Source organism: Rana temporaria, chromosome 5 (genome assembly GCF_905171775.1).
Source record: "Rana temporaria chromosome 5, aRanTem1.1, whole genome shotgun sequence".
In the NCBI taxonomy this organism is placed as follows: domain Eukaryota; kingdom Metazoa; phylum Chordata; class Amphibia; order Anura; family Ranidae; genus Rana; species Rana temporaria.
The window spans coordinates 187,626,208-187,652,430 of record NC_053493.1 but is presented as its reverse complement, the minus strand read 5'-3'; positions in this window follow the sequence as shown (position 1 = coordinate 187,652,430).

The following is a 26,223-nucleotide window of genomic DNA, read 5'->3' as shown; positions in this document are numbered from 1 at the left end:
GCCAACATAGATAATGAAATCAAAGATTTGCAAGATTTGAATAAAAATATACGTACCTTTACAGGTTACACTCTCTATGATGACCAACTCAAGACCCACTTGACCAAATATGCTACGAACCTAATTAAATTGAAAGAGAGCAAGTTTCAGAGGGACAAGAGGGCCTACAACAGTGCGCAGGCCTATAAATGGCCTAGCAACTTTCAACGTAAAAACAATATTTCTCAAAAAACTTTTGAGAACAAAGGCCAATCAAAAGCCATTAGTCCAAGAAGAGGATCAGATACATCATCTGTATCCTCGACGTCCTATATTCCAATAGAAAGGCGGAATGCTGTAGACAACAAGAAACGCAAAAGCGACTTAGATCGAAGTCTACAAGAGATCTCCCGCTCCCAGGACAAGCGCTCTCGGTCTCAGAGATCACGGGCTAGGCAATCCACCAGTAATACCAGCTCAGTGAGTAACACCTCCCTTATGCTCCCAACGCCTCCTCCAAGTGTAATGACAACCTCAACCCTTGCACCCCCCATGACCCCTACCCCTCAGGGTCACAACCAGACAGCCCCCAACCCAATAACAGATCTGAGACCTGCACCGATTTTTTCTATAGAGAGAAAGTCTAATGTCTCTGCATCTAACATCCAGCAGACAGTAAAAGAGCAGGTCCCGGCCCACACAACAATGTAGACCGGGACATGAAAAACAAAGTAGAAACCCAGAATGAGACCGATAACAAAAACATCATTAACCTCTCCTCGTACCCACTCACTCCAGAACAAGAGACCGTTCTACAACTAGGGCTATCGTTTTGCCCGGACGGCGAGGCTGACAAGTTCGAACTTGTTAAGGACTTGCACCTCTTCGCCCGGCGCCTCATGTATAAGGTTTTATATGATAAAACAGATGCTTTACCAATTATCACTAGTAATGACAATTCCATCTTAGACAACGCCTCTCTCCAAGAGTTGCAAGCCCTACAGGACTTAATGTCCTTATGGGACGAAAGCAACCCGGAAGAGGAAGGGTGGACATACCAGCTCCCTGGTATCCAGCCGGGCAGTCTGGTACAGTCCAGACATAACAAACCTGTCTACGTACCACCAAAATCTTACAAACCAAAGTCCAGATCATTTCCTGTCCTGCAGGGCAACCCCAACATTTGGGCGTTTGTCCTGCAGGTTACTAAGGCCATAGAGGCTACCAACTGGAAAATAGGCACTGCACCCAACCTAAGCCCTAAACTCAGAACAGCCCTCAATTCCATCCGTAACAATGATGACTTGGTCATCAAACCCTCTGACAAAGGGGGCAACATCGTTGTTATGGATGGGGCAGGATATGAGGAAATGTGCCATAGGATCCTCAGCAATAGAGAATGGTATAGACCTGTACCAGCCTCTATGCTATCACAAAGTATTGCCAAATATCGCTCAATCCTGAATCGGGCCCATCGTGCAGGAGTCATTGATGATAACACACTTCAATTCTTAAATGTTCTAAGCCCTACAACCCCCACATTTTACGCCTTACCTAAAATTCACAAGGGTACTTTACCACCTCCAGGCTGTCCGATTGTATCAGGCTGTGGCTCCCTGACTGAGAATATAAGCCGCATAATTGACGAATATCTGTACCCACACGTGCAAAGTCTGTTTTCTCATGTCAAAGACACGATAGAGCTCCTCAAAATTGTCGATGGACTTAACATTCCCCCAAATGCATGGCTAGTAGCCATTGATATTGAGGTACTTTACAATTCTATTCCCCATGCCTTTGGCACTCAAGTGGTGAGGAGTTTTTTGAATGAACGTGATAAGAACACGTCCAAGTACAACAATTTCATAATCGAGATGCTCGAGTTTATACTCACTAACAATATTTTTCTTTTCAAGCGCTCCCACTACCTCCAGGTGCAAGGTGTGGCTATGGGGGCGGGCTGTGCCCCCTCCTATGCTAACTTGTACCTGGGGGGGTGGGAGCGCGACCTGTTCAGTGAGGAACATAACTGTAACTCGTCAGATAGCGTGCTTACATGGCACCGCTATATTGACAATGTTTTCATGGTGTGGGTGGGGTCTAAAGAGGAGTTGGTGTCTTTCTTGGATGGTCTTCAAATCAATCATTACAATTTAAAATTCACACACAATTTCAGCCAGGAACACATCACCTTCCTGGACGTGGAATTGTATATAGATGAGGGTGGGTTTCTCTGTTCCACGCTATATAGGAAGCCCACGGCCGGCAATAGTTTACTGCACGCCACTAGTTCACACCCTAAGTCCCTTATCAATAGTATACCCTACAGTCAGTACCTACGACTGAGACGAAACTGCTCTCAAGAGAGCGACTTCAAAAGGGAAGCTGCCTGCCTACGTAGGGCTTACAAACCCTGCCTACGTAGGGCTTACAACAAGGCAAGTGCCTTACAGAGAAACTCCCTTATATACAAATCCAAAGATATACCCAAAACCAACACCACCAGAGTGATTACACGCTTTAATCGCCAACATGGCTCAATCCGCAAAATCTATAACAAATTTTGGTACTTACTCACCTCTGATGAGAAAATCAGCAAGTATATCAATTCCACACCTCAAATTACCTTCAAGCGCTCGTTATCGATCAAAGATAAAGCAGTCTCAAGCCACTATGCGGTTCAAACTATCCCCAAACCTACCCAGCTGGGTACTTTCCCCTGTGGCAAATGCAACTTTTGTCGCTACATTCTGAGGGGTACTAGCATTACCCTTCCGAATGGGGACACATGGTCACCAAAATTTCGGGCAACCTGTCAAACAGTGGGGATAATATATCTAATGAAGTGTAATTGTGGGTCTTTCTATGTGGGAAAGACGAAACGCAATTTCTTCTGTAGGATTAGAGATCACGTCCTATCAGTATCCAAAAAACGAATGGAAACACCCATCAGCCGGCACATAGGATTATTCCACAATCATAACCGTGAAATGCTAGGTTTTTACGCTCTAGCACATATACCACTGAATGAACGTGGTGGGGATGCTGACAAGCGTCTGTTACAGACAGAAGCCAGATGGATATACACGTTGCGGGCCACCCAGCATCCTGGACTCAACGAGAATATCAGTTATAAACCATTTCTTTAATGCTTACACTGTTCCATCTAGCCCGATATGTTGGGTGGGACTGCAAGGGAATATACCGCAGAGACTGTGAGGCTCTGACTATCGGATCCCGCTTTGGTTTTGGTGTTGTTTGAATTATCAGCACTTTAGATTTTTTGAACTGGCCTGTTATATACTCCAATGGAGACTGCGCTTTTTGGTTAAATTATTGCGTGTACCTTTTGGATTGATATCTAATAACTGACATTTTCCCCGTTCCTAAATGTCCCTGATCCCCCCCTTTTTTTTTCCCAACACCCTCACACCCTGTTTTCATGTACCCGTCCTATGCTTCAATAAGCTGGAATTTATTCCTAGCTAATCCAGTGCCCTATACCCTCTGACTTAGAGATCAGGTATCATTTCTGTCGTGTCTGTATGCTATGCTGCCACTAGGGGAGAACTTGGACTCAAACCATTTTCTTGCAATACCCGGACAGTACGCCCTCAGCATGACAGTATTATGTTTTGATACATTATAGTTGAATATTTTCTCTCATGTCATCTGTGCGACTTCTCGCATGGTAAGACCATTATGCAGGTAGTGAACTTTGAAAGCTGTGGACTTTTGGACAGCCGCCCCTACTTCTTCCTTTGTTTTTTCTTCCTCCCTTTCCCTTTCCCTTCCTTCTCATTTACAGTTAGTATTGTTTTTCACTCTTCTTTATTTTATTCTATTCTATTTCATTTTCTTTCATTATTATTATTATTTTTATTTGTTATTACTTTTATTATTTATTTATTTTATCTTATTTCATCATTTTTTTATTATTATTATTTTTTTCTTTATTATTTTTATTCAGTTTTGTTTAGTTTTATTTTTTATTTATTTATTTTTATCATTCTTTATTATTATCTCCCATACTTTATATATATTTATACTATATCTGCATTTATATTTATATATTTTCTCCTCTTCCTTTCCCTCTTTGATATTCCTTATCTCCCAGATGGGAACTTGTTCGCCGCACACAGCACTCGCATTATAGCCCTTTATATGGCGTGCAGCACCTCTCACGATTTTGTTACATGACTGCCTATGTGGGCGGCTGGGGGCCCGCGCCAGCGTTATTCCCTATCTCACTGAATTCATGCGGAGGCATGAATGCCAGCACGGGTCCGTATACAGGCTCCTGTCACAGGTTTGTGCATGCTGGTCATATTCTATATTATGCCCGCTGCTGGTCCCCGTTTGATGCCGCCCCCTTAAGCGTCACAGGATTCTCCCGTGTGGCCAGGTTGGGCGTTATCACCGGGGAATCCCCTAGTGACGTCAGCCGCCTTACTCCGCCCACCCACATCAGGCTGAAGCAGCAGGTGGTGCTGCTTCAGCCTGATTGAGGATACTACATATGCAGCTCACACAGTTACCAGCTTCAGTGTGAGCTTGCTGTGTTGCTGTGTTGATGAAGATAGCAATGAAAAATATCTCTGTGGTCTCCCAGTTTCATTAGGTATGCTGCTGGTCATTCACTCCTTGTTTCTTTTCTTTCTTGTTGCATGAAGCAAATATTTTTATCTCTTTTTTTTTCTATAAAAAGTTTGTTTATTTCTTTCAATTTATTTTTTTCATTTTTTGTATTGCTAATTTCCATCTTTGCCCTTGCAGACTCATCTGGTGTTTTCACACTTGTGAGTTCTGAATATACTCAGCGCTGAGGTCCTTTGTGCCTTCAAGCAATTAAGGAGGATACACTGACTAGGTATTACCGGTTTAACTTTAATATTTCTTTTTTCTTTTTTCTATCTTATTTTCTTTTTTCAAATAATCTCTTTTCTTGTTATACTCTAAACTGTTATGAATTAACTGATCTAATTTACTTTTAGGCTAATCTCTGCTTCACAGTAGAGGTCTTTGCAGTTTTGAATGACCATTCAGCTTACCCTCTTGGAACCACGTATCACTTTAAACATCCTCTCCTTGACATTGATTTGGCTATTTTTCCTTTGAAATATTCAGTAGACTATAGCAGTAAGTTTTTTGCTATTATCTATTGATATGTGACACTTTTCTATGCAGCAATTTGCGATGCAATTTGCTGCTATGCTTTTTAACTGTTAAATCTCCTATATTATTCTATATTGTGTTTCTGGATATTTTCTATCTTCCCTTCATTTCATCTGAATAAGTTCATTCATGAATTTGCATTATCTCTCAGGTATATCTCTGTGATTCAGGGTTACCTTCCACCAATAGGGGGCGTCTGCATCCAGTTAATGGGTTTATCGCGTTTGCTGTCTTCTGTGACCTCATCTCATTCTTATCAGGTAGGGGCGGCATCCCGGTCCACATTCATCATATGATTTTTAATGTTTGATACATTGTAGCCCAATATGACTACCTTAATCAATATATACTCTGTTTGTATATCTACTAATGATCACTCTATTTTTGCAACAGTTGTATGTGATGTTGTCATTGTATATTTTTTCCTGTCCCTAATTCTATTGTAAATATGTTATTTGATTATTATAGACTCTCACCCTCCATGGGTTCCCGATGAAGCCGGAACGGCGAAACTAGTAGAACCTTTCTACGTGGGGTCTGAAGAAGACTGTGTGCAGTTTTTCTGCACTACTAGTACTTTTTCTACTTTTTGTCTGAACATTTTAAACATATGTCCAAACTTCTATATATATTTTTTTCTATGTCTTTGTAATAAACCTTTTTTACTTAATCAATTGTGCTTGTATATTCCATTTGTTTGGGGTTTGACCAGGCTGAAACATATATTTGTTATACATATCTATTCTGCAACATTCAAAATTCCACATCCCATCCTGTTATAGGAACTTTCTCTATGTAAAGGAGAGGAGTGTGGAGGGTATGACAGTGGGCACTATGTACAGGAGAGGAGTGTGTAGGGTATGACAGTGGGTACTATGTATAGGAGAGAAGTGTGGAGAGTATGACAGTGGGCACTATGTACAGGAGAGGAGTGTGGAGAGTATGACAGTGAGCACTATGTACAGGAGTGGAAGGATATTTAGGGACTGCGTAGTGGTTAAGCGGGTCATACATGGATTGAAATTACGCCAATTATGCAGAGACCAGCCATAGTCGATCTATGTATGGGCTAGCTGGTTTTACACAAGTCAATCTATTAATCGACTTGAGTACAACCAGCCTGTTAGGTTTTTGCCAAAACAATCAGTGCTGCCAGCTATAGTTAGCAACACTGATCATTGTACTCACTGGCAGAACACAATAACACTGCAGGAGTGATTCCCCCATCCACAGGTCAGCAGGTGAGAGGGTGTGTGGGGACAGGCTGGGGAGCAGTGGCGGTTCGTCCATAGAGGGCGCTGGAGCGCCGCCCCCTCTGGCTCTCACCGCCACTGAGTGAAATAACATAGATTCATGCATTGCACGAATCTATGTTATTTTCGCCGCTGCCGCTGTTATTCAGATGGTCGGCGCTCAATGTCCGGCCATCTGAATAACGACAGCTGGTTGGCTGTAGGGAAATGTCTATCAAAGCCAACAGCTCTGATAGGCTTTCCCAATGCAGCCCTCGGGTCCCGGAAGCTTATTCTCGGAGCGCACAGACTGTACGCCCCTTGAATAAGATGACAGGCGTCTCAGCCAATCACGTTGGCCGGTTCTGGCTACCTGTAACCTGATTGGCTGAGACACCTGTCAGTCATCGAGGGCGGGAGAAGACATCGTGGGACGTGGATGCCTGACTCCAGTAAAGGTAAGTGCCGGGCGGGGGGGGGAAGAACGCAATTTACAGGGCACAGTGGGGACAATTGGCACAGCGGAGACCATTAAAGGGCACAGTGGCTGCGTTTAATGGCATGGCACAGTGGTGACAATGGATGGCACAGTGGTGACAATGGATGGCACAGTGGCTGCGTTTAATGGCATGGCACAGTGGTGACAATGTATGGCACAGTGGCTGCGTTTAATGGCATGGCACAGTGGTGACAATGGATGGCACAGTGGTGACAATGGATGGCACAGTGGCTGCGTTTAATGGCATGGCACAGTGGTGACAATGTATGGCACAGTGGCTGCGTTTAATGGCATGGCACAGTGGTGACAATGGATGGCACAGTGGTGACAATGGATGGCACAGTGGCTGCGTTTAATGGCATGGCACAGTGGTGACAATGTACGGCACAGGGGCTGCGTTTAATGGCATGGCACAGTGGTGACAATGGATGGCACAGTGGCTGCGTTTAATGGCATGGCACAGTGGTGACAATGTATGGCACAGTGGTGACAATGGATGGCACAGTGACTGCGTTTAATGGCATGGCACAGTGGTGACAATGGCATGGCACAGTGGCTGCGTTTAATGGCATGGCACAGTGGTGACAATGAATGGCACAGTGGTGACAATGGATGGCACAGTGGCTGCGTTTAATGGCATGGCACAGTGGTGACAATGTATGGCACAGTGGCTGCGTTTAATGGCATGGCACAGTGGTGACAATGGATGGCACAGTGACTGCGTTTAATGGCATGGCACAGTGGTGCGAATTGATGGCACAGTGGTGCGAATTGATGGCACAGTGACTGCATTTGATGGCATGGCACAGTGACTGCGTTTAATGGCATGGCACAGTGGTGCGAATTGATGGCACAGTGGTGCGAATTAATGGCACAGTGACTGCATTTGATGGCATGGCACAGTGACTGCGTTTAATGGCATGGCACAGTGGTGCGAATTGATGGCACAGTGGCTGCATTTGATGGCATGTAACAGTGGCTGCGTTTGGGCACAGTGAGACTGCAATTTTTTTTCCTTTGCGCCCCCCAAAAATGTTGAGCACCAGCCGCCACTGCTGGGGAGAGATACTAGTCAGTGGCTGGGTAGGCACTGGTAGTATCAGAGCCAGATACACACAGGTTACATACGCCACGATCGTTAGAGCGAGAACAATAATTCTAGTACTAGACCTCCTCTGTAACTTTAAACATGTAACCAAAAAAAAAAATTAAAGCACCGCCCAGAATACCAAAAAAAATCGTGCTAACTTAACTAACTAGTGTTTTTTTTAATGAATGAAACAGTTTTTTTTCCAAAAAAAAAACATGTTTGAAAAATTGCTGCGCAAATACCGTGCTAGAGCTGCACAATTAATCATTAAAAAAATCGTGATCTCGATTCAACCCCCCTGAAGATCTCCAATGCAGAGTTTGACGATTCTTTCATATAACAAGTGGAGAGACTTTCAGCTGTCAAAAGAAAATATCTGGGCAGTCTGCCAAGTTTTTAACAGGAAACATTGTAACTAACGCTTCCTTCTTAGATAAAGGGATACACTTCTGTGTGTAAAGAAAAAATCTGGGCAGTCTGCCAAGTTTGTAAACAAAATGAAACATTGTAACTAACTTCCTTCTTAGATCAAACTTCTGTGTGTAAATGCGAGAAATTTAACCACTTAGGCCGAGTACTCACGAGCTGACATGTCCGATGAAACCGGTCCGCGGACCGTTTTCATCGGACATGTCTGCCCGGGGACTGCCCGGGGACTTCTGTTCGATGGCCGTACACACCATCGAACAGAGGTCCGCGCGTAAACAATACGCGGGGAGTGTCCGCGGTGTCGCCGCGTCGATGACGCGGTGTCGACGCGACAATGACGCGGCGACGTGGGCGGCCTGCCTTTAAAATGCTTCCACGCATGCGTCAAAGTCATTCGACGCATGCGAGGGATGGCAGGCGGCAGGACATGTACGGTATGTCTGTACAGACGACCGTACATGTCCGGGCAGACAGGTTTCCAGCGGACTGTTTTAAAGCAAGTCCAGGAAACAGTTGTCCGCTGGAAACCTGTCCGATCCGCCCGAAAATGGTCCGCTCGGGCCTACACACGGCCAAACATGTCTGCTGAAACTGGTCCGCGGACCAGTTTCAGGAGACATGTTTGGTCGTGAGTACGGGGCCTTAAAGTCCAACACTTGTTTCTTAAGTTTAAAAGCAATATTATTTGCTAGAAAATTACTTGGAACCGCCAAACATTATATATATTTTAGCAGAGACTCTAGGGAATACAATGGCAATTGCTGCAATATTTTATGTCACACTGCATTTTCCCACTTCAATGAATAATAAAAACCATAAAAACAAAACAGTAAAGTTAGCCCATTTTTTTTTTTGTTTTAATGTGAAAGATGATGTTACGCCGCAAGAATTGTGAGAGAATCGTGATCTATCTTCTAAGCAAAAAAATTGCAATTCTCATTTTAGCCAGAATCGTGCAGCTCTACACCGTGCAACATAAAAAGTGCAAAGACCACCATAGAGTAATTTTCTAGCAAAAAACAAATGATGATTTTTACATGTAGTAGTGAAGTGTCAGAATTGGCCTGGGTGGCGAGGGGTCAATTACCATGAGTAATATACAAATAATTATTATAAGCCCTGTGATCCTATCAGTTTGCTGCAGTGTGTCAGTTTGTATTTATATTGGCCGCTTTGAATGTAGCTTCTGACAGGCTGTGCAAGCAGGCCCGTATCTCCGGAACCATAAATGATAGCTGTCCCATATTTTCACCAGTTGTGGGTTAGGTATTCAACTGCCTACCCCCCAAATGTGGGGTTTCTGTGACCTCTGGTCGTCGAGCTACAACCCCCGAAGTCGATCCTTTTTTTTTTTTTTTCTGATTTTTTTTTTTTGGGGGGGCAAATGGGCCTATCTTGAGAAAGGGGCCTGGAGCTGCAGCTCCATCAGCCCCCTTGTTAATCCGGCCCTGAGAGCGGGGACCTGTGACGGCGCGCAGTAGGGAATCGGGCAGTGAAGCCGAAAGGCTTCACTTCCTGATTCCCTCACTGAGGATGGCGGCGGAAGCACATCGCGGGCGTGCTGGACAGGTAAGTGTCCATTTTTTTTAAAGTCAGCAGCTTCCGTATTTGTAGCTGCTGGCTTTAAAAAAAAAAAATAATCAGCGGAACTTTCCGCTTTAACCAGGTTGGGATATACATTGAGATGCTGCCCTAGGCATTTCCCACGGATAGAAGCAGAGTAGGCTTCATGATTTCTTTGCTTTCTGAGAGAGCCTTGGCCTGGGCAAACCCTCTATGGCAGACGCAAAACCCTGCCGTCTTGAGTTACCCAGAGTTTGTGGCTTCCTTTAACCGGTTAACGACCGCCGCATGTATATGTACTTCCACAGAATGGCATGTACAGGCATATGGGCGTACATGTACGTCCCTGCATTTCCCGGAGTCGGCGATCCAGGATGAGGGGGCGGCTATTTGTTTCTAGCCACCCCCTCGCGGTCGCTCCCAGCGAATCCGCTTCCTCCTCTGCCCGCCCTGCCTGTGTAAGTGTAAACACAGGCAGGGAGAAAGTGATGTCATCTCTCCTCTGGCGGTCTTTTTCGTCCGGATCCAGTGGAGAGAAGACATCAGTACAGTGAGTTGCACCAAGCACCACACTGACACAGTACACATAGGCACATATGTTAGATTTTAAATGTATTGATATTATGTTATAAAGGTCTCTGAATCATTTGGTTTAGACATGGTAGCTTTGAGGGCAAACAAGGTTAGTTATGACGACAGAACAGCTGTTATAGCATAGGCCACATCTATTCTTGAAAGTCATACGTCAAGAAGGTGGGTGGAGATGTTAGTTAAATATACATAACTGGGCGTTAAAGCTCATCGCAACCTTCTTTGGAAACGAGATTTGTGCTTAGTTAGCTGTTAAACCTGTATAAATGTACACGTGGTAAGCATAGTGAGTTAAAAAAATCCAGGGTCACCCAGGCCCGACGGAAGCCTCAGGGTCATCGGACTCTGCGGTAGAGATGGGGGGAGGGAGGACCCTCTCCCAAGAAAGATCAAATCATCTTAACATCTATTTCCTCCTTCTGTAACTTTTCTGAGATGCCTCTGCCATTGATGTTCTTACCAGCTGTAATCAATGTAAGCATAAACTGTCTGTTTGCTGTCATATCGTTGGAAGAATAAAACATTGTATAATGAAATAAACCTATGTCTGAATATTTTGGAACCAAGAGAACGCCTGGAGAAGGGAGAGGTTTTGACACATCGCATGACACGTGTTAGAGGCATATGTCCACTATGTCCTCTGTCTTCTGTATCTCTCACACCTCTTCCCCCTGCCCCCCGGCATCTAACAACATAACCCCCCGATCACCCCCCTGTCACCAGTGTTGCTCATCTTCCTTTAAAAAAGTAATTAGTTACAGTTACAAGTTACTTGTCCGAAGAAGTAATTGAGTTAGTGACTCAGTTACTTCATTGGCAAAGTAACTAGTTACTCAGCAAAGTAACTGATTTTTTTGCCGGCGTATGACGACCCCCTAATTTCCCAGCTTAAATTTTGCTTTTGGGATATACTCACTGTATAAGACGACCCCTCACTGTGCCATCATACACGCCTCACTGTGCCATCATACACGCCTCACTGTGCCATCTGTAACATGCCTCACTGTGCCATCTGTAACATGCCTCAATGTGCCTGTAACATGCCTCACTGACAGTGAGGCATGTATGATGGCACAGTGAGGCATGTATGATGGCACAGTGAGGCATGTATGATAGAACAGTGAGGCATGTATGATGGGCAAAATTTATACATACACAACTTTTACCCAGTTCTTCCTCTGACATTTACCCAACCTTCCTGCGGGTCTTGACCTGCTCCTCCCCCTGGTCTTGGCTGGCTTCTTCCCCTGACCTTGACCCTGTCCTTGCACTGCCTTGACCACCAACTGCAGACCTTGCCTGGATTCTTTCCTGGCCTTAAACCTGACCTTCTTCTTCTCCTACTGGCCTTGGCCTGCTTTTTCTCTGGCTTTGACCCGGTGTTGTACCGAGAATGGTTCCCTGTGGGAATCGGTTTCCCCTAGCTTTCGGCTCCATTCGGAACTCCGCCTCTTCATTGCCACTCCCCTGTGACGCTCCCTTCTACTATATCCACGAATGCCCATTAGCCCTCTGCTCTCCAGCCCTCTGCTTACGCTCCGCCTCCGTGCACGTTCCTGGTACAATGTCACTATTCATTACACACACACATTATATATATATATATATATATATATATATATATATATATATATATATATATATATATATATACATAATTTACACAGAAAAAAAAATGTGTGTGTGTGTATGTATGTATGTATGTATGTATATATATATATATATATATATATATATATATATATAAATAATTCTCACGCCCCTGTGTATATATAATTTAAAAAAAAGATATATATATATATATATATATATATATATATATATATATATATATATATATATATATCTTTTTTTTAAATTATATATACACAGGGGCGTGAGAATTATTTATATGGCCATCCATTGGATTCAAAAGCCACGCCTCCTTCTCAGGCTGTTCCGTGATAGGCGGAACAGTCATTTTCCCAGCAGAACCTCTGTTTAGTGTTCAGCCTATCACGGGTGCCTTCTCCTCCTCAGCCTCGGCCTCAGATGAGAAGGCATCCGTGATAGGCTGAACACTAAACAGAGGCTCTGCTGGGAAAATTTGTGTTCCGCCTATCACGGACGGAACAATCAGAGGGGGAGGCGTGCTTTTTAAATAATGGATGGCCGACAGCGACGGGCGGCTGTGTGACAGGTAGGTGTAATTACGGTAACGCCGCCCAAGTAATGGGAACGGCGTTGCCATGAGGGGAAGAGTATTCTGGTAGATTACTCGTTACCCTCAAAAGGGGCTGCGTTAGGTAACGGCGTTTATTTAAACGCCGTTACTTACAACACTGCCTGTCACAGTGTCACTGATTGCAGTGATCATTTATTTTCTAATCACTGCTTTTAGTGTCATTTGTGACAGAAAAAAGTGTTAGGGCAGTTAGCTTTAGGCCCCTTTAGGTCCAGGGTAGCCCCCTATGCCCCCCTAATACAGGTTTAACCCCTTGATCACCGCCCTAGTTAACCCTTTCACCCCCTATTGCCAGTGTCACTAAGCGATCGGTTTTCTGATCGCTGTATTAGTGTCACTGTTGCCGCTAGGTAGCTAGTTTTTTTGAGGTTCACCACCAGGTTTTTATAGCGTTAGGTACCCCCATAAATAAAGGTTTTAACCCCTGATTGCCCCTAGAGTTAACCCTTTCACCAGTGATCACCATATAAGAGTCACTGGTGAAGCTGGTTGGCCAGTTAGTTCTTTTAGGTTCGCCGCCAGGTTTTTAGAAAGCGTCAGGTACCCCCATATATTACCTAATAAAGGTTTTAACCCCCTGATTGCCCCCTAGTTAACCCTTTCACCAGTGATCACCATATAAGTTTTACGGTTGACGCTGGTTGGTTAGTTTGCTGTTTATAGCATCAGGGCACCCGCCGTATATAACCCAATAAAGGTTTAACCCCCCGATCGCCCGGCGGGTGATATAAATTAAATTTTAGCATCAGTCAGAGTCTGCGTCGCCCCAGGCAGTGTTAGGTTAGTGCCAGTAACGCTTACACCCACGCGCAAAGCATAGACCCCCCTTAGGCCTTGTACACACGATCAGACATGTCCAATGAAAACGATCCGCGGACCGTTTTCATCGGACATGTCTGCTGGCAGATTTTGGTCTGATGTGTGTACACACCATCAGACCAAAATCCCTGCGGACAGAAAACACGGCGACGTGGCAGCGATGATGACACGGCGACGTGCGCGACCCAGGAAGTTCAATGCTTCCACACATGCGTCGAATCACTTCGACGCATCCGTGGGATTTCGGCCCAGCGGACATGTCCGATGAGTCGTACTAACCATCGGACATGTCCGACGGACAGGCTTCCAGCGGACATGTTTCATGAAACTTTTGTTCGCTGGAAACCTGTCCATTAGGCCGGAAAACTGTCCGTTCGGCCCAACACACGGTCGGACATGTCCGCGGAAACTGGTCCGCGGACATGTTTGCTTTTCTACAGATCAGGTGCTTTTTTTACCTGTGAATCCTTACTATTGTTCCACTAAATTTAGAGCCCAAAATGGCAAAGCGAATGTACAATAGTAAGCAGGCCTACGAGTTCATGAGCATGACAGATAGTGAAGAGGAGGAGGTCACGCATCTGATTCTGGCTCAGAATACAAACCCGTTTACGACAGCGGCTCCATGCCAGATAGCTCTGACGACTAAGTTGTGGTCCCTGCTAAGGCCAGGCGTACCCAACCCCGTTCTGATGTTGTTGAGCAGCAAAAAGCTGCAGTACCCTTGTATGGAGCAGAGAAGTACTAGCGCCGCTATTCCTTCTGGTGAACTGGCAAGCACCAGTGGCCTAGTACACCCTGGTCGTTCATCCAGCACCGCAGTATCACGTGGTGACGTGGCGAGTCCCATAAGTGCAGTTCAAGCTGGCGAGGTGGCAAGCACAAGTAGTGTCCCGCTGCCACCAAGAAGAAGACAAAGACAGGCCCGTCGTGCCCATAGTGCCCTTCCTGTAGAATTCGCCTATCCTGATTGGGTCCCCACCACTTCTGCAGCACCCGTACTTCCCCCATTCACTGGCCAACCCGGTATTCAGGTGGATACAGTTGATTTTACGTCACTTGATTTCTATTCGCTGTATTTCACGGAAGATCTCTATGGATCTATTGTGGACCAGAGTAATTTATATGCTGGTACCTACATCGCCGCTAATCCCCAGTCTTTCCTTGCCAAAGAATGGAAACCAATTACGGTTTCCAAATTTAAGACCTTTCTGGGCCTTACCCTCAACATGGGCATACACAAATTTCCGAAGTTGCGGATGTATTGGTCCATACATCCAATTCACAATATGCCCATATTCTCTGCTCACATGGCCAGGAATCGATATGAGGCTATCCTGCGGTTCCTGCATTTCAGTGACAATGCACTTTGTTGTCCACGTGGAGACCCTGAATTTGACCGGCTGTACAAAATTCGGCCCCTCATAAACCATTTCAACGAACGTTATGCAGCCTTGTTTAATCTCCAGCAAGTTGTATGCGTTGATGAGTTCCTCATTAAATTTTCTGGCCGCTTGTCTTTCAAACAGTTCCTTCCCAGCAAGCGTGCCAGATACAGGGTCAAGCTCTATAAGCTCTGTGACAGGGCAACAGGCTACACATGGAGCTTTAGGGTTTATGAGGGCAAAGATAGTCAGGTAGAGCCGGAAGGATGCCCAGATTACATGGGGAGCGCTGGCAAGATCGTGTGGGACTTGGTGTCACCCTTATTCGGAAAGGGGTACCACTTGTATGTGGACAATTATTACAGCAGCGTGACACTTTTTAGTGACTTGTTTGATCGTCAGATTGGAGCATGTGGCACCGTGCGACCTAATCGCCGGGGCTTTCCCCAGAGGCTTGTAGATTCCCGTCTTAGGCTGGGGGCGAGAGCCTGCTGCAAGTGTAATAATTTGCTTGCTGTGAAGTGGCGGGACAATAAGAATGTTTTCGTTCTTACCACCCTTCACGCAGACACGACAGTCCAAATTCGTACGGTGGCTGGTGTTGTGGAGAAACCCCTCTGTGTCCATGAATATAACCAAAATATGGGAGGGGTGGACCTCAACGGCCAGTTGATGGCGCCGTATCATATTGCCCATAAGGCGAGACGCTGGTACAAAAAAGTGTCTCTATATTTATTCCAATTGACTTTACTGAATGCTTTTGTCTTATACAAAGCTTCAGGACGGAATGGATCCTTCCTTGAATTCCAGGAGGATATCATCACAGAACTCCTGTATCCAGGCGGTTCTACACCTCACTATCCCCTACCAAATGCAGAAAGCCGACTGCATGAGAGGCATTTTTCATATGCCCTCGAGAGTACCCCTACCCAACGAGCCCCCCAAAGAAAATGTTGTGTCTGTACCAAGCGCGGATTTAGGCGTGACACCCGTTATTTTTGTCCCCAATGTCCTGCCGATCCTGGTCTTTGTATTGGTTTTGAACGCTTCCACACATGAGTGAAGTATTAGCATAGGGTAAAACATTTCACAGGCTAGGCACACTTACACATGGTCTCCCAAGATGCCATCGCATTTTGAGAGACCCAAACCTGGAACCGAAAAGTTGAACAGTTACAGTTACAAAAAAAAGTGTTTAAAAAACAAAACAAAAAAAACACAAAAAAAACAAAAATAGTTGTCGTTTTATTGTTCTCTCCCTCTCAATTCTCTTTCTATTGTTCTGCTCTTTTTTACTGTATTGTATTCTGCAAAGTTTTATTGTTGTTATGTTTTTTTCATGCTTGCTTTTCAGGTATGTAATTTACTTTACAGTTTTCAGGTACGCCATTCAGCTGTTGCACGAACTTATTTATCTTGACAGCAACAGCGTTTGCTCCCACGATATATAAAGCCGTGACTCCAGTGCTGTAGGAGGTGATTTCACCACCACAGTTAAAAAAAGAGCATATATGCCGAAGCATGGGGGCATTAGGGGCGGAGGAGCGATTTTGCTCCTAATGCCGCATACATACGGTCGACATTCCTATGGAGGCTTGCCCGTGGAAAAGTCTGACCGTGTGTACGCGGCATAACTTTTTATGCCGCGTACATAAGGTTGAAATTCTGACGGAGGCTTGCCCGTGGAAAAGTCCGACCATGTGTACGCGGCATTACTTTTTTGCGGGAGGATGCCCCCATGCTTCTGCATATATATATTTTAGGCACAGGTTGCGTTAAATGTTTTATTTTTTACTATGTTTTTTTTTTTTGGTATTTGCTTTGCAGGTATGGTATGATCTTACTGTTATACTGTAATGTTACTTTGTTTTAATGTTAACCATCATTTGCTTAGCAGGTACGCCATTCAGTTGCAGCGCGGATTTATTTAGCGTGACAGCAACATCGTTTGCTCCCACGATATATAACGCCGTGACTCCAACGCTGTAGGGGGTGGTTTCACCACCACAGTTAAAAAAAGAGCATATATGCCGAAGCATGGGGGCATTAGGGGCGGAGGAGCGATTTTGCTCCTAATGCCGCGTACATATGGTTGACATTCCTACGGAGGCTTTCCCGTGGAAAAGTCTGACCATGTGTACACGGCATAGAAAAGTCCGACCGCGTGTACGCGGCATAGAAAAGTCTGACCGCGTGTACGTGGCATAACTTTTTTGCGGGAGGATGCCCCCATGCTTCGGCATATATAAATGGTGCATGTATGCCCATCATTAGAAGTGGGTGGATGAAGGGAGGTATTCTAATGGTGGGCATACCCACCGATCAATCTTTTTTTCATTCAGCCAACAGGCTGCATGAAAAAAAAAAGATTCCAATACATGTCCAACAAGAACCATCAACGTACTGGTATGTTGCTGGACTTTGAATGGTTATGCCAGAATGATGCCTGCGGGTTTAGGCATCATTTTGGTATCATTCTTTTCAGCCAGCAGTCGGCTTTCATGTAAAAGCAGTCCTAGCGGCTAATTGGCCTCTAGACTGCTTTTACATTCAGTGGGAGGGAATGTCCCCCCCCCCAGATATAAACAGCGCAATTGGAAAATTGGGAAAGCATTTTATCACACCGATCTTGGTGTGGTCAGATGCTTTGAGGGCAGAGGAAAGATCTAGGGTCATTAGACCCCATTTTTTTTTTTTTTTAAAAGTACCTGTCACTAACTATTGCTATCATAAGGGATATTTACATTCCCTGAGATAACAATAAAAATGGTAAAAAATATATAAAATGGAAGGAACAGTTTACAAATAAAAAAAAAAAAGCTAAATAAATATATAAAAAAAAAAATAAAAAAAAAAAAGCATCCCTGTCCCCCCCTGCTCTTGCGCAAAGGCGAACGCAAGTGTCGGTCTGGAGTCATATGTAAACAGCAATTGCACCATGCATGTGAGGTATCACCGCGAAGGGCAGATCGAGGGCAGTCATTTTAGCAGTAGACCTCCTCTGTAAATCTAATGTGGTAACCTGTAAAGGCTTTTAAAGGCTTTTAAAAATGTATGTAGTTTGTCGCCATTGCGCGTTTGTGCACAATTTTAAAGTATGTCGTGTTTGGTATCCATGTACTTGGCCTAAGATCATAATTTTTATTTCATCAATAATTTGGGCAATATAGTGTGTTTTAGTGCTTTAAAAAAAAAAAGTGTATTTTTTCCCCAAAAAATGCGTTTGAAAAAACGCTGCGCAAATATTGTGTGGGAAAAAAAATGCAACACCCACCATTTTAATCTGTAGGGCCTTTGCTTTAAAAAATATATAATGTTTGGGGGTTCAACTTAACTTTCTTGCAAAAAAAAATATGTTTTTATGTAACCAAACAGTGTCAGAAAGGGCTTTGTCTTCAAGTGGTTAGAAGAGTGGGTGATGTGTGACATAAGCTTCTAAATGTTGTGCATAAAATGCCAGGACAATTCAAAACCCCCCCAAATGACCCAATTTTGGAAAGTAGACACCCCAAGCTATTTGCTGAGAGGCATCTCGAATCCATGGAATATTTTATATTTTGACCCAAGTTGCGGGAAAAAAAAAAATTTTTTTTTTTGCGCAAAGTTGTCACTAAATGATATATTGCTCAAACATGCCATGGGCATATGTGGAATTACACCCCAAAATACATTCTGCTGTATGTGGTATTCCCGTACTCAGGAGAAGCAGCAGAATGTATTTTGGTGTGTAATTCCACATATGCCCATGGCATCTTTGAGCAATTTATCATTTAGTGACAACGTTTTGTAAATTTTTTTTGGTCATTATTCAATCACTTGGGGCAAAAAAATTAAATATTCCATGGACTCAACATGCCTCTCAGCAAATAGCTTGGGGTGTCTTCTTTCCAAAATGGGGTCATTTGGGGGGGTTGTGTGCCATCTTGCCATTTTATGGCCTTCAAAACTGTGATAGGTAGTGAGGAGTGAAATCAAAAATGTATGCCCTTAGAAATCTTGAAGGCGGTGCTTGGTTTTCGGGGCCCCGTACGCGGCTAGGCTCCCAAAAAGTCCCACACATGTGGTATCCCCATACTCAGGAGAAGCAGCAGAATTTATTTTGGGGTGCAATTCCACATATAACCATGGCATGTGTGAGCAATATATCATTTAGTGACAACTTTGTGCAAAAAAAAATCAGTTTGTCATATTCCCGCAACTTGTGTCAAAATATTAAATATTCCATGGACTCGACATGCCTCTCAGCAAATAGCTTGGGGTGTCTACTTTCCAAAATGGGGTCATTTGGGGGTGTTTTGTGCTATTTTGGCATTTCTGGCCTTCGAAACCTTGATGGGTAGTGAGGAGTGGAATCAAAAATTTGTGCCCTTAGAAATGCTGAAGGCGGTGCTTGTTTTTTGGGGCCCCATACGCGGCTAAGGTCCCAAAAAGTCCCAAACATGTGGTATCCCCGTACTCAGGAGAAGCAGCAGAATGTATTTTGGGGTGCAATTCCACATATAACCATGGTATGTGTGAGCAATATATCATTTAGTGACAACTTTTTGTAAAAAAAAAAAAAAATTGTCATTATTCAATCACTTGGGACAAAAAAAAATATTCAATGGACTCAACATGCCTCTCAGCAGTTTCCTTGGGGTGTCTACTTTCCAAAATGGGGTCATTTGGGGGGGGTTTTGTACTGCCCTGTCATTTTAGCACCTCAAGAAATGAGATAGGCAGTCATAAAATAAAAGCTGTGTAAATTCCAGAAAATTTACCCTTGTTTGTAGACGCTATAACTTTTGCGAAAAACAATGAATATACACTTATTGCAATTTTTTTTACTAAAAACATGTGGCTGAATACATTTTGCCCTAAATGTTTGACTAAAATTTAGTTTATTCAATATTTTTTACTTTTTGTTTTAAGAAAAATCATTTTTTTTTCTAAATTTACGGTATTTTTCCGTTTATATCGCAAAAAAATTAAATCACAGAGGCAATCAAATACCATCAAAATAAAGCTCTATTTGTGGGAAGAAAAGGACGCAAATTTCGTTTCGGTACAACAATGCATGACCGCGCAATTTCCAGTTAAAGCAGCGCAGTGCCAAATTGTAAAAACACCACTGGGCATTAAGCTGCATATTGGTCCGGGGCTTAAGTGGTTAAAATGGTGTAGCAATACCCCCGAAGGGGCCGCTGGTTTAAATTTGGGCCTGCCATTACCTCACCGTTCGTTCACCACGTTCATCTTAGGGGTCCTCCTCGAAGAGTTATTCACAAATGTCTGCACCAACACTTATGCCGCATACACACGACCGTTTTTCATGACAAGAAAAATGCAATTTTTTTAATTGGTCATTAAAAACAATCGTGTGTAGGCTCCAGAGCATTTTTCGAATTTTTCACGTCGTTGTTTTTCTCGTCGTGCTTTAACGACAGGGGGGGAAAAGACGCGCATGCTCAGAAGCAAGTTACGAGCAGGGAAATTTGCATAATCAGCCCAGAGGGTGGCGCCATTAGAATGGAACTTCACCTTTTATAGTGCCGTCGTACGTGTTATACATCACGCGCTTTGCTCAAGCATTTTTTTCACGATCGTGTGTATGCAAGGCAGGCTTGTTAAGAATCACGTCGAGAAAAACTTCGTTTTTTTTTCCATGACATTAAAAACGGTCATGTGTAAGTCTCTTTTCTTCCAAGGTTTTATTAAACAAACTCAAACAGAAGGATGGAGGGTTAGGGGAGATTCAGGTAGCTTGCTTTGTGGATCACGGGTATGTTCTCGGATCCAGAGGACAAACCGTTTCCACACTGGATTCAGCAACCACCGGATAGGCCCCTCTCACTGACCTAGAAGCCGGTGCAAAGCTCGTTCAAAAGTCTCTGCCACAGACTTGATGAGTGCAGTCGAGTCATTGCACAGTTCTCTGCCACAGGACCGTGTAACCACAAATACACTTTTCAACGTTCCAAAGACACAGCTACACAGTACCAGGATCTTTCAGCCAGCTGGCTGCACTGCGAGGTAGATTGGCCAGGATGCGTCCTCCAATTGAGTCCCCAATTTTTCAGCTCCTTCCCGCAGGCAAGACAGCACAGGACCACCCCTGGACCAGTAGGCCCCAGAAACTCCTGGGCCTACTCTCAGTAAATGGAGCCTCGGGCCAACAGGCCCCAAGGCTGAAGAACTGCTAACACATCTCTGAGGCCAGGAGGGCCATCAGGTCAGAATCAGAAGACGCCGCCAGAACGGTGTCTGTCCCTTAAGTACCCTCTCCCAGAATGCACAGCGGTGGAGACCACGCCAACTGGGCTGCTTCTGGGAAAAGAATACTCAATACACCCAGCCCGCTGCATTTCCAACCTTGACCCGTGGTGACAGCGACATTTACAGTCAAGTGGAAAATGTGCAACGCAGCTAAACTGGAACAGAAACCAATAATTTGACATAATCATTCTGAGCTAAACCACAGCTCAGATAACTTAAATTTACAAATACCCAACAGGAGCAGGGCGCTACAAGGGTATTTGATGTTCATGCACGCTCCACTTCTGCTGTCAAGAGCCTCGTGTCCATCAAACAGAATACAAGAAATGTTGCTGATTACGCCATTGAATTCCATAGTCTGGTAGCAGAGGTTGCGTGGAACAATGAGGCCCTCGTGGCTGCTTTTTCTCACGGTCTTTCAGATACCATCAAAGATGAGATAGCAGACCAAAAAAAAAAAACACTGAGCGTGAGAGTTTGATCACTCCAGACTCTGAGAGAGACCTTCCTTTAAGAAGTGTTTGCAGAAGCCTCCTGTACATTTTGCTCCGAGCTTTGCAGTCCCACCTGTGCCCCCCTCACCTCCCATACCTCCTGGTACCGAGTCTGCCAGTGAGGTAGAACCCATGCAATTGGGCTTCACACATCTCTCTGCAGATGTAAGGGCCTTTAGGAGAAGGCAGAGATTGTGCCTTTATTGTGGCCAGACAGGTCACTTCCTGAAGTCTTGCCCTACCCGTCCAGGAGAATGCTTTCACCTGAGGTCCTGTAGGGCAGCGGTCCCCAACTTTTTGACACCGGGGACCGGCTACATCGCCAAAAATTGTGCCAAGGGGGTAAGCGATTTTTCACTGGCAATTTATCGGATCATTAGCTGGTGTTGACACTTCAATCTTTATGGCACCATGGTTGTTATGGTGTCAGGATGATTGAAGCGCATTATTTCTATTACTACTTTGTGATATAAAATAATCCTGAATCAGTGGGAGCCCCGAGTGTGTCACTTGCCACGTCATCTGCCATTAGATACAGTTTGTCACTTGCCACGCTGCCTGCCACCAGATGAGGAATGTCACTTGCACTGTTCCCTGCCACCAGATGAGGAATGCCATTTGCCATGCTGCCTGCCACCATATGAATGCCACTTGCCACTTTGCTTGCCATCAGATGAGGATTGCCATGCTGCCTGCCGCCAGATGAGGGATGTCACTTGCCACACTGCCTGCCACCAGATGAATGCCACTTGCCACACTGCCTGCCACCAGATGAATGCCACTTGCCACACTGCCTGCCACCAGATGAATGCCACTTGCCACACTGCCTGCCACCAGATGAATGCCACTTGCCACGTTGCCTGCCACCAGATGAATGCCACTTGCCACACTGCCTGCCACCAGATGAATGCCACTTGCCACACTGCCTGCCACCAGATGAATGCCACTTGCCACACTGCCTGCCACCAGATGAATGCCACTTGCCACACTGCCTGCCACCAGATGAATGGCACTTGCCACACTGCCTTCCACCAGATGAATGCCACTTGCTACACTGCCTGCCACCAGATGAATGCCACTTTCCACCGTGCCTGCAGTGGTCAATTCTTCAGGGCAGTAGACTGCAGAGCGATGATGCAGGGCCGGCAGTGAGAGATATCATCTCTCTGCTCCCCGCCGTTCCTCCGACACCAGTGCTTTGAGGGCGGAAGAGCTGTTATGCGGGGCGGGCGCAGAGAACCGGGCACCCTCTCTCATCCACATGCCTCAGTGATCCACCGGGCTCTCTCACCTGCCCACTCCTGTGATGCACTGGGCTCCCTCACCGGCCCCCCTCTGATGCACTGAATTCTCTCACCCGCCCTGCTCTCTCATTCCGCCCGTAGCATCCGCGGCCCGGCTGCAGAGATGCAACGGCCCGGTAGTGGTCCGCGGCCCGGGAGTTGGAGACCTCTACTGTAGGGGACAGACCTTAGGTGGCAGTGTTTCATCCCCAGTTATCCAGAAGGATAAGCCCTGGTTTCCGGTGACCCGGTGAGCTGCAGTCCTGTTCATTGATGGTGCCTTTGTGTCTACTGTACAAAAATCTCCTGCGCTCTGGTCTTTTCGCCAAAGGGTGATATAGTCCAATCCTGGGGCAAAGTCTAGAGTCTTGCAGCCCTCCCCAGAACCATGGGCGTTCATAAAACTAAGGAAATTGAAGGTCACCAGATTTCTAAAGATCAGAAGAAATTGTACTGATAAAAGTGACTTTCTGATGCAATCTGAAATAATCAGGCCGAGATTTTTAGAATAAGGTTATCAGGAGGATACCTTGGAGGCTACCATTCAACAAGTAGCGAAATTGGAAAGGGAGGTTATTTTGGCCACTAAGGAAAAATCTGTTAAGGAGGTGGGATATGAATGGTCTTTCCACACTACCTATTCCAGTCAGCACAGAATGGTCAACCAACTGCTTAAAAAGCACTGGAGAGTATTAAAAAGTGATGAGATTCTGGGTCCTGCTCTCCCTGAACAGCCAAAAGTGATCTTCAGGAAGGCACCTGGATTGAGGCATCTAATAGACCCCAATGTAGTGAAACCACCAATCAGGCCTTCTTTCTTTGCAAATCTAAAAAATGTTTTTCTTCCTGGCTGTGTAAATGTGTGGGTCCAAATTCCCTCAGGACCACAACGTTTTCATCTAAAGTAACAGGTAAATCATGTCAGATTGAAAAATTCATATCTTGTAACACAAAGAATGTGGTTTATCTACTGGATTGTAGTTGTGGCAAATATGTTGGGAGGACCAAGAGGACACTACACGTTATCTAACTAATATCAATAAGGGATTTCCAAAACACGACCTTTCCAGGCATTTCACGTTAAAACATATTAAGGACCCATCACAACTGAAGGTGGTGGGTATCGTGACCCCAGGCGTCACTCCACACAAACAGGAGTTTGGAGGTTCTCTACATCATCTCTCTCCCACATAAAGAAAGGTGTTGAGCTACTAAGCATGGACGCATTACAACATGCGACCAGAGCTTAGCGATTAAAATTATAACATATACTTTGGAGATTCCAATACACCTCTATATGCAAATGATTATCAGTACGGATCCCCAGGCGTCACTCCACACAAACAGGAGTTTGGGGGTTCTCTACATTATATTACTTAAACATATAGGGATGTATTAGGCCACTAAGGGAGTTGGTATGAAATACCATCAACCCTTAGCATAGAAAAGTTAGCTAGAACATGTTCAACAACTTAGGACAGGGCCTATAAGCAATTTATACTTATGTCAAGCACGTAGTAAATATGAGTTGTAGCAACAACTAATAGTTGCGTATGAGAGACAATATGGCTCAGGTACTTTTTTGAGAGTACACGTAGTAATTAGGAGTTGTAGCGACAACTAATAGTTACATATGAGAGGCAAATATAGCTCAGGGTATTTGAGTATAGATGTCCCTTTAAGATATTCCTTAGCAAACAGTCTATTAGCACAACAGTATATCTCAAATAGTATGTTGATAGTCAGAAGGCAATATAAATAACAGCAATTGTATAGATGGAACATAAGTAGCAAATCTTCCTATAGCACTACACGTGACACAATAGCTACTTATCCATTTGCAGGCTTCAGTGTAGACAATAGGGATTCCGTGGTGAAGGGTGTTCAGCAAGAAGGCCTCAAAGGTTGTCCCCAGCAATGGCTCTCTGTTGCAGTAGAAGCAATAGCACTAAAGTAGTAGTTGCGGCTGGAGCGGTGTTGCAGCATGGGGAGCGATGGCACCAATATCAGTAGCATGGCCGAGCTACGGCTGACAATAATAGAACGGTGTGCAGGAGGCACACCGCTCTGTTTAAAGATAGGGCCCAGGTGCAGTGCATTAGCACTAATTAGAAAAGATTGCGCGGTCGCCGCAATGCGCTCCACCGTGGAGCGCATAACAGTAAGAAGAGGGCACGAGGAGCGCCAGTTTCAGACATATATCCATGCAGGAAACATGATGGATATACAAACTCCGATCTCCCCTCAGCCAAAGGGGTTAAATGTTGAGTTGGAGATCAAAAGTTTTATTAACAATAGCTAAAGAATTTATATGGGGACTACAGTTATTTAATATTTTATTCAATTTTATTTAGTATTTTTTAAGTATTTTATTGTATAATATTTACCATTCACCATACAAAGTACTAATATTTATTTATGGTACTTATATGGCGCCGGATGGAGGAAGTTCTTCAACAGGTTCTGAAAGTCTAGAAAGGGAATCTGCTTTTCCATTTTTTGCACCTGGCCTGTAGGTAATCAAAAAATCAAATGTATCAAAAAAGAGACTCCAACGTAGCTGTCTAGAGGAGAGGGTTTTGTTAGACTTGAGGTATTGTAGATTATGATGATCATAATAAATTATGATGGGATGTAATGATCCTTCTAGTAAGTGTCGCCAGTTCTCTAAGGCCTGGTACACACGATAGGATTGATCCGCGGATACGGTCCGCCGGATAAATCCTCTGCGGATTTTAATCCGATGGAATGTACACACCATCGGATTGAAATCCGCGCCGGATTCCCATTGCGGTGACGTGTCGCGCTGTCGCCGCGATGATGACGTGGCGACGTGCGCGACGCTGTCATATAAGGATATCCACGCATGCGTCGAATCATTACGACGCTTGCGAGGGATGGGTTCGGACGGATCGATCCGGTGAGTCTGTACAGACCACCAGATCGATCGGCTGGTGCCGATTCCAGCGGATAGATTTGTAAGCATGTCTACAAATTTTTATCTGCTCGAATTCGGAAATATCCGCGGATAAATATCCGCTGGAACGTACACACCAGGGGTTATAACCGCTGAAACCGATCCACTGAGATTTTTCAGCGGATGGATCCTCTCGTGTGTACGGGGCCTAAGGCGCATTTAATTGCAAGCATTTCTTTTTCACCAATCAAATAGTTACATTCAGCTGTATTCAAAGTTTTTGAGAGA